This window comes from Rhincodon typus, chromosome 43, assembly GCF_021869965.1.
Source record: "Rhincodon typus isolate 14 chromosome 43, sRhiTyp1.1, whole genome shotgun sequence".
NCBI lineage: Eukaryota > Metazoa > Chordata > Chondrichthyes > Orectolobiformes > Rhincodontidae > Rhincodon > Rhincodon typus.
In genome coordinates, this window is record NC_063374.1 from 2,180,678 (window position 1) to 2,195,115 (window position 14,438).

General features: G+C 44.3%; 1 non-coding gene across 1 annotated transcript; it reads right to left on the minus strand.

The window, feature by feature from the left end:
- Positions 1-9,956: 9,956 nt before the first annotated feature.
- trnad-guc lies at positions 9,957-10,028 on the minus strand. The gene has a single exon. It is a non-coding gene; the product is annotated as a tRNA-Asp (tRNA).
- Between the last annotated feature and the right edge of the window lie 4,410 nt (positions 10,029-14,438).

The window sequence follows — 14,438 nt, forward strand, 5'->3', positions numbered from 1 at the left end:
ATGTGGAGGACACCACGTTGTGAGCAGCAAATGCAGTAGACTAGATTGTGTGAAGTACAGGTAAAGCACTTCTTCACCTGGAAGATGTATTTGGGCCCTTGGATACTGAGGAGGGAGGAGGTAAATGGGCAAGTGATACACCTTCGGAGATTGCAAGAGAAGGTGCCGTGTGCTGTTTGGGATCGGGAATGGGGGTAGGGAGGTGGGGTAAGTTGGCAGTGAAGGCAAAGTGGACCAGGGTGTCGCGGAGGGAACAGATCCTGCGGAAGGCAAGCAAGGGAGGGGAGGGGAATGTGTGCCTGGTGGTGGCATCTCACTGGAGGTAGCAGCTAATGATCTTCTGGATGTAGATGCTGGTGGCATGGTAGGTAAGGACAAAGGGAACCCTATTACTGTTGCGGGAGGGAAGAGAGGGGGTGAGGGCAGAAGTGCGGTAGATGAGTCAGACCTGGTTGAGGGCCCTGTCAACAAAGATGATGGGGAATCCTCGGTTGAGGAAGAAGGTGGACATCTCGGAGGCTCCCTTGTCAAAGTTGGCATTATCAGAACATTTGCGACAGAGATGGAGGAACTGGGAGAATGGAATGGTCTTTACAGGATGTAGGGTGTGAAGATGTATAGTCAAGGTAACTGTGGGAGTCGTGGGTTTACAGTGTATCCCCAGAAATAGAAACATAGGTGTCGAGGAAGGGAGGAGCCAGAGATGGACCAGGTGAAAGGGAGGGCAGGGTGGAAACTGGAAGCAAAACAAAAATCGATAAACCTTTCCAATTCCTAATGAAAGGGAAGCAGCACCGATGATATCATTGATATATCAGAGAAAGAGTTGTGGTTGGGGGCTGGAAAAGGACTGGATAAGGAAAGTTCCATGTACCCCACTCTTCATCAGAACTCCATTAACTCTGTTTTTATCCCCCACAAATGCTGCCAGACCTGCTGAGTTTCTCCAGCAATTTCTGTTTTTGTATATTGCCTAATGTTCTCATTATAGTAAAATAAATCAGATGCGTGTTAAATAAATTGCTTTGCTCTTTTTTCTTTTAAATATCAGATCAACAAGTTAATTTCTTTTGAAGGCCTCTCCCTGTTCCCTTCCTCCTCTATCCCCATTTCCAACAAGTGCAAGGAGCTCATGCATTTGTTTGTCAATGAGTTTGGATTGTCTCAATCAGCTGCTTCTTTTCCTTTCACGAGCTCACTGGGCCAAACAGTATCTAAAATTCTTCTTTGTCTGAGCCCCAGACTTGGATCTTACTTCAGTGTCCGCCCGACCTCTCATCATGACCTCTGAGCTCACGCTGACCATGAGACCCTCCTCCAGTGAGATTGAAACTAGTCAAACTGAATTTCTGAGCAGTCAGTTTCCCCATGCTGTAAATGGTGATTTCTTCGGGTACTGATTCTTCTTTAAATCCACCATCACATCAACCTAAAAGAAAAAAAGTCTTTAACCCTTCCTTGCAAACTACTGCCCCATCTCCAACCTCTCTTTCTTTCCTTGTTAAAAAAAGTCACCTCTAAAACGGCCTTTATAATCTTCAGGGTTCAACCACGTCAGGAAGTTGTGGGAGAACTTCAAAGAGAAATTAGGAAATCTGCGTCACATCGGAATACAGCCCAGTTATGTTCAAATCAACAGGACATCTGTTTATATCTGTCAGTGAGGACTTCAACATCTGCAATTTCAGGGGGTGATGGTTGGAGCAAACACATAGTACAATGACTTTGAATTTGTATTGGTCTTTTGCTAATTCTCTGGGCTACTTGGACATTATGTAGTGTTTGAGCTGGTGGGTTTATGTTGTGCATTGGGTTGGCTTTGCTTTTTGCTTCAATGACAAATGTCATCTTTGCCGAGTGGGTCTCAAACCAGTCTGTGTTGTGGGTTCCACTAAGTCACTAAGAGCTGTCAGCAAGGATTAATCAGCACTTTCTAACTGAAGATTGTAATGAGTGGAATCTCTCAGACACTAAATTGTAGATTTTGTAACTAAAATCTGTTTAGGATTGAAGTAAACATTCACCATGTTATTGTAATGAAGATCGAGTTGAGAGTTTGAGGGGTAGTGGAAAGATCCAAGATGGAGGTTTTAAAAAGGAATACTACAGCCTCAAAAATCAGCAAACATTCAGAACATTAAGCTCCAGTCAGTTATAGGGCTGTTAATACCAGAAGAAACAAACTAAATGTTTCCAAACTCCTAGATGGGATTTCCAGTAGCATCCAAATGATGCCATCACTTATGAACTCACTGATTTAATGTCACAAAAGAGTGAATCCCTTCCCACATACAGATGAGGTAAACAACTTCTCCCCAGTTTGAGTATGTTACTGCAGAGTGGGGGTTGGATAACTGCTTTAAACTTTCAGAAGAAAGCACAGCTGAATGGCTTCTCCTTCGTGTGAGCTCAATCTTGTGACTGGAGGCTGAATGACCAAGCAAATTCTTTCCCACACACAGGGCAGGAGAACACACTGGGTGTCTCAGTAAATTGAATGATTGAGGCCAATTTCCTTAAACACATGAAGCAAGTCTGCCCTCCCACCCCTCTGAACTCACAGCAGTGAGGCTGGGTGAATTGTTGAATTTCTTTCCACATAAACGCAATTGAGGGCTTCTCTCAGTGTGAACTCTCTGGTGTGACACCAGAAAGATATTTGAGTAAATATTTTCTGATTTAAGGAAGAGACAAATGGTTTCTCCCCAGTGCCACTGTGTCAATGGTTTCTCAGCCAACATGAATAAGTAAATCCTTTACCACAGGGTTCACACTTCCAGTTTCTCCACGGTACCAGTGTGTTCTCCAAGTTGGACAATCAGTTGAAGCCCCAACCTTACACACAACACAAATACTGTGTCTCCCTGCTGTCAACGGTGTGATGATTTTTCAAGCTGTATTAAAGCTCTTTCCACAGTCAGTACTGCACTGGAACCCTTTAACTCAGGTTGTGTGTGTCTTGGTGATTTTCCAGTTATACTGATTGCTGAACCCTTCTCCCACAGACAGAACAAACATTCTTCCTACCACATTCAAAAGCCAATGATATTCCAGTCTGGATTAATCAAGTGGGTCTCTTAAAGTTTAGTCTAAGATTTAGTCTGAGTTTCCCATCTATAAATCCTCCCCTAATATCCTGTAAAAAGGTGTTTACAAAATTCATCACTGTAAGTCCAGGATATAAATGCAGAACAGACAATTTCAGTTTCTACCAAACACTTCTTCCTCTTTTGTCTCCAACATCTGTAAATCCCATCCCCATACAGTCTCCCACTTCCCTGGGCTGAAATCCAAATCCACCTCCACCATTACCTTCCTCCACTTCCCATGGTCACCCTCCACTTTCTATTTGGAGACATTAATCAGTGGAATATTTCAGACACTGAATTGTAGATTTTACAGAAAACCTCAATTTAGTATTAATTAAAACCTAATCATTTTATTGTCTTCAAGTTCTTGAGAACTTTTGAATGGGGGAAAATCACAGATGATGCATTTTAAAAGGTCATAAGTCACAGCTCCTTCATCAGGTGAAAGCTTGTCATTTCAAATAAACCTGTTGGACTACAGCCTAGTGTTGTTATGTGACTTATGACCTTGTCCACTCCAATCCAATACCAGCATCTCCACATAATTTTAAAATGAACATTGCTGAATTATGAGGCTGCAACCTTGCCAGACAATTAGTTAAACCAGTTAAAGGGTTGTTAACATTAGCAGAAACAAACCAAATATTGTCTCTCGATAAATCCTGGATTTGATTAACAGCAGCAATACAGCAAAATCCAACCATTGCAGTTATTTGTTAATCTGTTGGTGTGTCAAAAGGCTTGATGACTGAGTGAATCCCTTCACACACACAATCTCTCCCCAGTGCGAGCACGTTCATGTAAATGCAAGTTGCCAGGTTGAGTGAATCTCTTCGCACGTACAGCAGGTGAACAGTCTCTCCTAGTGCAAGTGCAAGTAGGTGGCTGAGTGAAACTCTTTCCTCACAAAGTACAGGTGAATGATTTCTGCTCGGTGTGAATTCACTGGCGTATCTGGAGGGTGGAAGTATGAGTGCATTTTTTCCCCACATACAGAGCAATAGAATGGTCTCTCACCACGGGAGTGCGTGGTGTGTTCCGAGAAGAGGTGACTGCCTGAAACCCTTCCCACACGAAGTGCAACTGAACATTTTCTTCCGGGCGTGAATTCACTGATGTGGCAGCAGATTGGTTGACTGAGTAAATTCTTTCCCACATGCTAAGCAGATGAACATCTTCTGTCCAGTGCTTGCATACTCAAAACTCAAGGTGGCGCCAACACTGGGCACCTCTTTGCAAGCTCTCTCCAGCAGATCTTATTCTCACATTTCTTGCAACTGTTCTGCACTTTTAAAGCTAAATTCTAAGTCTGTAAAAATTACTAATAACGTTCTCTTAAATCTACTTACAAGTCTGAAGATCCTACAAATGTCCACATCCACATCTTACCAACGCTGGATTCCCAGGGCCAGGGCAAACCTACCGGCTTCCCGCAGACCCCAAACTCTGACCCTGCAGCAATCCAATACAAAACCGGCCCCTCCACTAACTCGACTCCGCGGAGGCCCGTTCAGCCCTGGACTGAACTCTGAACCCACATCGACACAACCTTGAGGGGGCCCAACCAACCTAGGCCCAAACTCCAACCCCTAAGAGGTGGGCCAGCCAGGTCTGAACTCCAGTCTCGGAGCAACACTCCCAGGGAGGCCCAGTCTGACATGACCCAACTCACTTACGTTCTGGAGCAGCAAACTTGCACCACCAACACAGGGGACTGTCCAGAAGCAGGAAACCTACCAGAAAACGGGGAAAATGAGCTGGTCTGTAACAGAGACCAAAACAACACAGTTTCAAGTCCCCCCTCCCCAGCATAATCCTGGAAAATATCCTAACTATTGAAAAGAAAAATGAATGAACTCAGATCTCGACTTTACTTCCAGAGGGATCTGAGAGACTGCCGTGTCCTCTGTTTTAGAGAGACATGGGTCACTGCTGCTATACCTGACTGTTTCTTGCAAGCTGAGGAGTTCTCCATACATCGCATGGACTCCAGAGCATCCTCAGGTAAGGGTAAGGGTGGTGAGTCTGCCTCATAATCAACACCTCCTGGTGCTCAGACATGAGAACCCTGGCGAGCTACTGCTCCCGGGACCTAGAATATCTCACAGTGAAATGTCATCCCTGTTACTTGCTGCACAAGTTCACCTCCGCCATCCTGAAAGCAGTTTACATACCACCCCTGGCAGAAATGAATGTTCTGGGTGAAATTTGCACTGGGACAAATGCTCTGGAGCCGAAATTCCCCAAAACCCGATTCATTGTGGTCGGAGACTTCAACAGGCCAACCTCAAGAAGGTGCTTCCGAGATACTACCAACACATCTCCTCCCCTACTAGAGGCCTGAACATCCTAGACCGCTGCTACACAACCTAAGACACCTACCGCTCTATATCCCATCCACCCTTTGGAGAGTCAGATCACAATGCTGTGTTCCTCCTCCCAACTTACAAGTTGAAGTTGAAATGGGAGGATCCTTCCCAGAAAGTAATTCAATGCTGGTCTGAGACAGCAGAAGAGCTGCTTGGAATCAGTGGACTGGACCATATTCAAGGAGTTAGCAGACAACCTAGACAAGTACACCACCACCATCATGGACTTCATTAGCAAGTGCACAGTGGACTGCATGCCAAAGAAGACACTCCGTGTATACGCCAACTGGAAACCATGGATGAACCGGGAACTCCACTGCCTACTGAAGACCAGACGTGCAGCATTCAGGTCGGACGAACCAGACCTATACAGGAAATCCAGATACGACCTCCACAAAACCATTAGATTTGCAAAGAGGCAGTACTGGACCAAGTTAGAGACCCAAACTAACCATATGGACACCCGCTAAGTGTGGCAAGGCCCACATAACATAACAGGACACAAAATGAAGCAGAACAAACTAGCGGACAAAAACACATCCTTCCTGATGCACTCAATGCTTTCTATGCTTTGTTTAGCAGAATGCCAGCGGCACAGTGTCACCTGCCCCAGAAGCCCAGGATGATCCTGTTCTCTCTGTCACCATTGCAAATGTCAGATTGGTCTTCTTGATAGTAAACCAAGGAAAGCAACTGACCCAGACAGTGTCCCCAGCCATGCACTCAGATCCTGTGTGGACCAGCTGTCTGAAGTATTCGCTGACAGCTTCAAACTCTCCTTGCTACAAGCTGAAGTCCCCACGTGCTTCAAAAAGCCTGCCTTCATCACCGTACCAAAGGAAACACATGCAACGTGCCTCAACAACTACTGCCCAGTGGCTCTGACGTCCACAATCATGAAGTGCGAGAGGTTTATCATGGCCCACAACAACTCTAGCCTCCCAGTCTGCTTTGATCTCCTGCAATTTGCCTACCGACAAAACAGGTCCACAGTGGATGTCCCCAGCTCTGCACTCATTCCTGGAACGTCTGGATAACAAGTACCCCTATCTCAGGCTCCTACTCACCGACTACAGCTCTGCCCTGAACACCATAATCTCTCCAGACTAATGTCAAAACTCTGAGATCTAGGCCTCAGCAATACCCTCTGCAACTGGATCCTCAGCTTTCTGACCCACAGACTGCAGGGAAAATAGAAAAACTGCACCTCTGCTACAAAAATCCTCAAAACAGACACCCCACAAGGATGCGTACTCAGCCCCCTAGCACACTCCCTGAACACATGACTGTGTAGCCAAATCCCGAACAAATGCCATCTGCAAGTTCATTGACAACACCACTGTTGTAGGCCAGATATCAAACAAACAATCATGAGACAGAATACAGGAAGGAGATAGTGTGCTTGGTGTCGTGGTGTAATAAGAACAACCTGTCTCTCAATGTCAGCAAAACAAAAGAAATGATCATTGACTTCAGGAAGGAAGGAGAACATGCCCCTATCTACATCAAACAGAGTTGAGTGGAGAGGGTCAAGAGCATCAAGTTCATAGGAGTGATGATAACCAACAATCTGTCCTGGATCTCCCACATACAGGCAACGATCAAGGCAGCAAAACAACATCTCTTCTTCCTCAGGTGGCTTAGAGAATTTGGCATGTCCATAAGGACCCTCACCAACTTTTACAGATGCACCATAGAAAGCATTCTGTCTGGGTGCATAACAGCCTAGTACAGCAACTGCTCTGCTCAGCACCGTACAAAACTACAGAAAGTTGTGTTCACAGCCCAGATCATCACAGAAGCTGACCTCCCATCCATGGGCTCCATTTACACTCCTCGTTGCCACAGAAAAGCTGCCAATATCATCAGAGACCCCTCCCACCCCGGTAATACCTTCTTCCAACCTTTTCTTTGTTTTTCTTTATTCATTCACAGGATGAGGGCATCCCTGGTCAGGCACCATTTATTGCCTATCCCTAATTGCCCAGAAGGCAGTTAATAGTCAACCACATTGCCGTGGGTCTGGATTCATGTGTAGGCCTGACCAAGTGTCAGGGTGGCAGTTTCCTTCCCTAAAGGGCATTATTCAAACAGATGGGTTTTTCCCAACAATCATCATTAGACTGTTTAATTCCAGATATTTACTGAATTCAAATTCCACGATCTGCTGTGGCAAGATTTGAACCTGGGTCCCCAGAACATGAGCTGGGTCTCTTGGTTAACAATCCAGCAATAATTCCATGAATTCAATCTCTCTTCCCTTCCATCAGGCAGAAAATAAAGAGACTGGAACACATGTACCAACAGGTTCAAGAACAGCTTCTTCCCTGCTGTTATTAGACTACATTTGGATCTCTATAAATTCAAACCTAATGTTGATCGTACTTTGTGCATCTCCTGTGTAGCTGTAATGTTGTATGCCTCGCTCTGTCTAAGCACCCTATGAGCTGTATGTCCTTGTTTGCTATGATCTGCCTGTACTCCTTGCAAAACAAAACTTTTCACTGTACTTAGGAACATGTGACGACAATAAATCAAAATAAATCATTTGCTGCTGCATATTGAGGTTATATGGCCACCTGAACCTCCTTTCGCAGTCAGTGCAGCTGAACAGCTTCCCTTCAGCACGCATCCGCTCATGTGAAGTGAGGCTGGTGGTGCAGGGGTTTCGCCCCAGTGTAACTGTGATAATTTTCCAGAAGGGAAGGATAATTGAATACTTTACTGCCATGCCCACACTTCCACTGTTTCTCTATGGTGCTGGCCTCCTAACGACTGCAGCAGTGTTTTTTCCAGCTAGGATGATAATTAAATACTTTCCCACAATCCTCACACGTCCACCATTTCTCCATGGTGCCAGGTCTTTTTGTCTCTCCAGGTTGGATGTTCAGTTGTTTACATACAGAACATGTAGTTTCCTTCCAATGTGAATGGTGCAATGTATTTACAGGCTATATGACTGATTAAATCTCTTTCCCTCTTTGGTGGAATGGACACTCTCAATCAGATGTGCATCGTGTCTCAGAATATTTGCAATCTCATTGATCTTTGATATTCAGGTCCCGATAAGTCATGTGATTGTCAAATCTTGACATGATGTTTGGTTTGAGTTTATCATCCAAAATTTGTAATACAGTATAAAAAGGAACTCACAGGATAAAAACTCAAGAGACAATTCTAGTTTCTATTGAACACTTTTCCTCTCTACTACCTGAAAAAAGTAAATTCCAGTCCTACACACTCTCCCTCCTCCTTGAATTAAAATCCAAATCCATCTTCACCAGTGTTTTCCTCCACTCCTAGTGGTCACCCTCTTTTTCCTGTCTACAAACTGAGAATAAAATGATCACACCAATGATGTGCTCTCCTGGTCACTGGGATCTTAAAACTACCCACTTTCTACTGCAGTCCCACAAATTACAAGGTCAGCAGTCAAACAATGCCAGGTTAAAGCTCAACAGGTTTATTTGAAATCACAAGCATTCAAAGCGCTGCTCCTTCATCAATTGACTCCGCCTGACAAAAGAGCAGCACTCCAAAAGCTTGTGATTGCAAATAAACCAGTTGGACTACAGGCTGGTTTACAAGACCAGTGCTCTAACCACTGAGCTGTGGAGCCTAATGTGACTTCTGACCTTGTCCACCCCAGTCCAACACCAGCATCTCCAAATCATAACAAATTACCAGTTTCATTCACATCAAACTCACAACCCACCTTCGTGTTTTTCTGGATATTTCTCTCACTCCGTTTCCTGTTTAAAAGGCACACAGTGTAAACTCAGAGACAGGTCTTTCAGACTGAAATGAGGACAGTCTTGTTGATACAAAGGCTGCCCTCAGTTTGGAATTCTCTACCAGAAATTACAATTAATGCTGCCCTCACCATGATGTCCGCCCGCGTTCCTCGGCCCCTCAACAACGACACGCCTTACCCTGACAAAGATGGCAGCCGGTTGCCTGGGTAACTCGAGAACAGCATCCTACGCGTGGTAAACGTGGGGCATATTCTACCAGGCCTCAGGCCTCCTCCAGGAGTTGATAAACACCCCAGGTCCCCTCCTGTCGCAGTTTCCATTCCTACCCCATCTCACAATCTCCTAACCCGGGGGCAGAAGTGGGATCTTTCCACTCGGGCATGGCAACCTCCCCATCCAACCGCCGTCCCCATTCCTCTATCCCACACAGTAACCTCCGCTGCAGAACCCGCACGCCGCAAGATCCTGTTCACAATGGGCGGGTCCAGTTGAATGACGTCACACAGGGGCGGGGCTGAAGTGCCGTTTGTCCTGCGACCAATCGGAGAGAATGAGGGGCGGGGAGATCATGTGGACAGCGACCTGAAAAGTATTTTTTAATTTTAACCTAATTTTCGAATCAACCTGTTCAGAGATGGTATTCCAAATCTCTGGAACGAGCGGGACTTGAATGGGACCTTCCGGTCCGGGTTGGAGTCATTACCATACTTCCAAGAGATGGTCATAAACAAAACAACGTTAGTCTCCCCGGCGGGGAATTGAACCCCGGTCTCCCGCGTGACAGGCGGGGATACTAACCACTATACTACCGAGGACACGAATTGTCGTCGGGGCTGTAAATATAGGAGTGTCAAATTGGATTAACTGGGTGATCTTTTTTCTGAGTTGGCATAAGCACATTAGACTGAATTAGAGACAAAAAAAAGTGCCAATGTTAGAATCCAAGGTACACGAACAAGAGAGTTGTTGGAAGAACACAGCAGACCAGGCAGCATCTGGAGGAAAGAAGCAGTCAACATTTCGCACTGCCCGGCCTGCTGTGTCCTTCCAGCCTCCTGTTTGTGTATGCTAGGCTGAATGGCGTCCCTTTGTACTATAAAATACTAACATATGCTAAATCAGCTAATCATCTTACCTGTAACACAAGAGCACAGTCACCCTGGGAAGAAACCGGAGGTATGTAGTGGCTGTAGAAAAGGATTCAGTTCCCCATTTGAGCTGGACAGTCATTCCCACATGCACACCAGGGAGAGGTGATCCACCTGCTCCCCATGTGGGAAATGTTTCAATCTGTTGTTCATGGTGGCTCAGTGATTAGCACTGTGGCCTTACAGTAATTAGGGACCTGGGTTCTGTCCCAGAATTGTGTAACTGTCTGTATCAATACTCAAGTTTACAAATACTACCTGCATCTGCATGTGTTTCCTCCCATAGATGTGCTTGTTAGGTGGATTGGCCATGCTATATTGCCCATAGTATGCAGGCTAGTTGGGCTAGCCATGGCAATTACAGGGATTGGGTGGGGTGCTCTTCAGAGGGTCAGTATGGGTTGAATGGCTTGCTTCCATGCATAATTTACAGCTTTTTGCACTATGCTGTCATTCTATTACTCTGGCCCTGCTGTGATTCTTTTTCATAGATTCATATAACACAGCAACAGACCCTTTGGCCCAACTCGTCCATGCCATGGATGTGAATCCATTTCTATTGCTTTGTTTAACCCCTCCTCACCCTGATCAACTCTTGGCCAATGTGTAACTATATCTACCTTTAATACTAGGAGTATTTAAAGCCTGTTTGGTATTAATCTGCTATTTTTACCAACTGTGTCTAAATGATGTTTCCATTGCTACCCATCATTTAACAATGTGCTGCTGTTTCACCAGCTTTATCTTGCAATAGTCAGGAATTGTTTTTTTTCTGAACTAGCAATCATTTCTCTTCCACTGCTGAGCTAATGTGAACCATAATTTGTAGATTTATCATTCACAATATTCATCCAGCAGATTCTCAAATGTTAACTTTGTTGCCTTCACTACAAATATTACAGGAGCTGCTGAGCTTTCCAGTATTTCATAATTTCTTTTTTTTACTTCAGATGCCCGACAGTCTGCAGAATTTTCATTGATTTATTCCAGGAGTTTCACACAGAACCAAGTCTAGAAGCACAAACAGACTGATTAAGGGCTGGTTTGCAGTAGGGCAGTGTTGTTTCCAGAGGGTTACTCCCTGTCTCCAGTTTGGATCCTTTTTCACAGAATCGAGGAATTACAGAACAGAAGGGGGGCATTTCATACATCATGCCCCTGCTGACTCTCTGCCAGAGCACATTAATGAGTTTCACTGCCCTCCCTTTCAGTGCAGCCCAGCAATTTTTTTTTTCATTTCACGTGTTTATCCAGGTCTCTTTTGAGAGCATTTGTTAAGTTAGTTTGAGCTGGAATGGAGATGGAGGAGAAATTGCTGGATTTAATCCTAAAGTCGTTGAAACCCAGACACTTCCAGGTATTTCTGACCTCTAATTGTCAAAGAATGGTAAATTTTAGGGGAGATGAGGTTGCAAAATGGACACTATGCATACAATGTAATGAGGTGCCCCTCAAGGAACAAGTATTTCTATGGATGTTTTTAATCCATCTTATATGTGTATATTTTGAACGATTGTTCTTGGGATTTGAGCATCATTACCAAGATCAGGAGCTTATATTGTTAGCCCCCAGTTACCTTTGGAGGAGATGATGCTTCTTGAATGCTGCAGTCCAGGTAGTGCTGAGGAGACATTTGGACAAAGTGGTCAGTTTTAGGAAATATCATGAAGGAGGATGTGAGGTGGAGAGCTTTAAGGACATATTTCCAGGGACTGGGCCTAAAAAGATGACTGAATGGTCACTGTTGGTGGAACAATTTAAAATTTGGGAAATTCAAGAGGATGGAATTAGATGAGCACAGATTTCTCTGCGTATTATGCAGCTGCAAGAGATGAGAGAGACAGGGATGATGGCAGCTGGGGAGGGATTTAAAAACAATGCTGAGAATTTTTACGTGTTCATGCTTTGTAGGCTGTGAGCATGGCTGTAATGGGTGAACAAGGGTTGGTGTGAGTAAAGACAGAAACAACAGAATGAGGATAGCCTTGAGGTTACAGGGAAGATGTGCTAGAACGTTTAAGTCAAGTGCTAACAAAGAACTGGATGAGATTTTCAGATGAGTTGAGACCAGGTGGAGTTGGGTGATGTTATTCAGGTGAAAATAGACAATATTGGTGATGAGGGTATAAGGTTGCCCTTTTGGCCTCTCTCTCATCCCCCTACGCTATCTCACTGCCCTCATTACTACTCTTGTACCTCACATTCACTACCGCCTCTCACTCTAGCCCCTTGTGCACTGTCTTGTCTCTTGCACACTCTTTCGCTCCTCATGTTCACTCTCACCCCTTGTGCTCTCTCTTGCCCCTCGTGTTCTCTCTCACACCTCATGCTCTTAATTGCCCCTCATGCTCACTCTCACCCTTCAAGATCCCTTCTTCCCAATTCCTCCCAGATTCCCTCCCCTGCTTTGTGGCCTCTGCTAACACACACATCCCTCCCCCACCCACTCACTCAGTCTCTGGTCTCACATAGTGGTCAGAGATTTCTGTTCTAGACTGAATGGCAGGTTCCATCCCCTGGGGGACATCAGGGATCTGTTTGGTTTTGATGAAAATCTGGCAGCTTGCATGGTCACTGTTTCCTGTGACGACCCTATAAATTACCAGATTTATTCAACTCAGTTTCTCAACTTGCCTTTGTGATTTTGTTTTTTCTGTTTTAATTCAATTGTTTCTGTTTCTGTTCTAATTCAGTTTCACAGAGTATTCAAAGGGGAGGATTTACAGTCAGAAAATTCAAATGAAATATCATGTCAGGATCTAAATTATCCAATTTAGTGGAACCTGAATATCATTGGATTTTGAGTATGGAAGAAAAAGCTGAGAGAAACTCAACATGTGTTCTGGATGTGGACATAGCTTCAGTTAAATCTTCTGACCTCACAAATCACACGTGCCCTTTTATTTTTCTGGCCAAAACAGACAACCTCGCATTTATTCACGGTAAACTCAATCTGACAGATTTTGGCCAGTTCTCCTAGCCTATCAATATCCATCTGTAAACTCTTTAGCTCCTCATCACAACCTGCTTTCTTATCTATTTTAGTATCATCCATGAATTCTGCTATGTTACACTCTTGTCCCTGCTTGCAGATCATTTACATAAATTATAGATAGTTGAGGTCTGAGAACCGAACCCTGTGGCACCCCAGTAGTTACAGCTTGGCATCCAGAAAAGGACTCATTTATCCTGATCTTCTGTTGTCAGTCAGCCAATCCTTTGTCAAAGCCAGTACTCACCCTTAAACCCCTGGGATCTAACCTTCTGGATCAGTCTTTTATACAGCACCTTGTCAAATCTCTTCTGGAAGTCTAGGCATGCAACATTCACCAGATCCCCACTATCCATCATACTGGTTACATCCTGAAAGCACTCCAGCAAGTTTGTCAAGCACAACTTGCCCTTAATGAATCCATGCTGACACTGGTGAATTGAGCTTTGTATTTCCAAATGTTCAGTTATCTTCTCCTTTACGAATGACTCCAGCGACATACCTACTACAGAAGTCAAACTAACTGGCCTATTGCTTCCCACTTTTTGCCTATCCCCTTTTTTTGAATAAATGTGTCACATTAGCATGTTTCTAATTGACTGGTACCTTTCCAGAATCCATGGAATTTTTGAATACCATAACTAATGCATCCACTATTTCTGCTCCACCTCCTTTAATACCCTAAGGTGCAGGGTGCAGGCCATCAGGCCCACAGGATTTATCTGCCTTTAATCTCATCAATTTCCCATTATTACCTCACCATTTTCATCCTCTAAAGGGCCAACACTTAGTGTCACTATTCTCTTTCTTTTTATATCCTTATAGAGGCTTTTGGTATCAATGCTTATGTCTTATGCTAGTTTCCTTTCGTAGTTCATCTTAGTTCTTTTGATTTTGCTTTTAGTAACCCTTTGCTGAGGTTTAAAGTTCTCCCAATCCCAGACTGCCACTAACTTTTGCAGTATGATATGCCCTAGATTTTGCCTTTATGTTATCCTTGACTTCCTTTTTAAGCCATGGATGATTTTTCACTTTTGTAAAATTCCTCTTCCTCTCAGGAATATACTTTAATTGAGAGGTATTTA